The sequence below is a fragment of the Pseudophryne corroboree genome, unplaced genomic scaffold (assembly GCF_028390025.1).
Source record: "Pseudophryne corroboree isolate aPseCor3 unplaced genomic scaffold, aPseCor3.hap2 scaffold_969, whole genome shotgun sequence".
In the NCBI taxonomy this organism is placed as follows: Eukaryota; Metazoa; Chordata; class Amphibia; order Anura; family Myobatrachidae; genus Pseudophryne; species Pseudophryne corroboree.
In genome coordinates, this window is record NW_026970549.1 from 118,068 (window position 1) to 120,610 (window position 2,543).

The following is a 2,543-nucleotide window of genomic DNA, read 5'->3' on the forward strand; positions in this document are numbered from 1 at the left end:
GAGGTGACTGCTGGGAATGGAGCATTATACAGTAACACCAGGGGATGTGTCTGGGTGATGACTGGAGAGGTGACTGCTGGGAATGGAGCATTATACAGTAACACCAGGGGATGTGTCTGGGTGGTGACTGGAGAGGTGACTGCTGGGAATGGGGCATTATACAGTAACGCCAGGGGATGTGTCTGGATGGTGACTGCTGGAAATGGGGCATTATATAGTAACGCCAGGGATGTGTCTGGGTGGTGACTGCTGGAAATGGGTAATTATACAGTAACGCCAGGGGATGTGTACGGGTGATGACTGGAAAGGTGACTGCTGGGAATGGGACATTATACAGTAACACCAGGGGATGTGTCTGGGTGATGACTGGACAGGTGACTGCTGGGAATGGGACATTATACAGTAACACCAGGGGATGTGTACGGGTGATGACCGGAGAGGTAACTGCTGGGAATGGGACATTATACAGTAACACCGGGGGACGTGTCTGGGTGATGACTGGAGAGGTGACTGCTGGGAATGGGACATTATACAGTAACACCAGGGGATGTGTCTGGGTGATGACTGGAGAGGTGACTGCTGGGAATGGGACATTATACAGTAACACCAGGGGATGTGTATGGGTGATGACTGGAGAGGTGACTGCTGGGAATGGGACATTATACAGTAATGCCAGGGGATGTGTCTGGGTGGTGACTGCTGGGAATGGGACATTATACAGTAACACCGGGGGACGTGTCTGGGTGATGACTGGAGAGGTGACTGCTGGGATTGGGACATTATACAGTAACACCAGGGGATGTGTCTGGGTGATGACTGGAGAGGTGACTGCTGGGAATGGGGCATTATACAGTAACATCGGGGGGCGTGTCTGGGTGATGTCTGGAGAGGTGACTGCTGGGAATGGGGCATTATACAGTAACATCGGGGGGCGTGTCTGGGTGATGTCTGGAGAGGTGACTGCTGGGAATGGGACATTATACAGTAACACCAGGGGATGTGTCTGGGTGATGACTGGAGAGGTGACTGCTGGGAATGGGACATTATACAGTAACACCAGGGGATGTGTCTGGGTGATGACTGGAGAGGTGACTGCTGGGAATGGGGCATTATACAGTAACATCGGGGGGCGTGTCTGGGTGATGTCTGGAGAGGTGACTGCTGGGAATGGGACATTATACAGTAACACCAGGGGATGTGTCTGGGTGATGACTGGAGAGGTGACTGCTGGGAATGGGACATTATACAGTAACACCAGGGGATGTGTCTGGGTGATGACTGGAGAGGTGACTGCTGGGAATGGGGCATTATACAGTAACACCAGGGGGGGTGTCTGGGTGATGACTGGAGAGGGGACTGCTGGGAATGGGACATTATACAGTAACACCAGGGGATGTGTCTGGGTGATGACTGGAGAGGTGACTGCTGAGAATGGGGCATTATACAGTAACACCAGGGGATGTGTCTGGGTGATGACTGGAGAGGTGACTGCTGGGATTGGGGCATTATACAGTAACACCGGGTGATGTGTCTGGGTGATGACTGTATCACTGTGTGTGTCAGGTTCCTATAAGGTGTCAGGATGTCACTGTCTATGTCTCCATGCAGGAGGGGGAGTATATAGAGGAACACAGGGGTCTGTACAAGGACGTGATGATGGAGAATAACCGGCCCCTCACATTACTGGGTAAGAGGAGACTGTCATGTATTGTACAGGGGAGAGCAGGTATGGGGCCTGATAATCACATATATACACTGTACTCAGTCTCTGTGTGTCTCCTACAGGTGGACCCATTAACAGAGATACCCCAGAGAGATGTCCCCGTCCTCTGTATTCCCAGGACTGTACAGAGGAGAATCACAGGATCCCACAGGAGGATCAGGTAGGTTGGATTTAGGGTCTCACCAATATACCAAAGTGACCATCACTATATGATCTGTAGAGGAGCTGTGTGTTTTATACACTGATATTATACTGTTTCACCTCAGTTTAATCTGAATGTATGCAAATGTCATTATAGTGTTGTGGTTTTTTTTTCTGCTGCAGGGTACACTGGGTTCCACAGGGAGTAACGTTGGGGTGTAGAGTAGGATCTTGATCCGAGGCACCAACAGGCTAAAAGTTGTGACTGTTCCCAGAGTGCATAGCTCCGCCTGCTCTATAACCCCGCCTCCGTGCACAGGAGCTCAGTTTTGTAGTTGGTGCCATGCAGTGCAGGCATACAACAGACGGGCTGCTCCAGCAGTCCTCAGATGAGCTTTTTTAAGTGAAAAATGAAGACTTCAACGGCTGCACGCCGGAGAGTGGAGCCTCCATCCAGAAGTATTTCAACTCCTCGTGGACAAATGGGGCCTTCCAGATGTGGACCTGATGGCATCTCGACACAATCACAATTTTCCGGTCTTCGGGACAAGGGATCCTCAAGCAGCGTTCGTGGATGCACTGGCAATTCCATGGAACTTTCGTCTGCAACACGTGTTCCCTCCGTTGTCACTCCTGCCCAGAGTAATAAGGAAGTTCAAGCAAGAAGGAGGAATCCTAC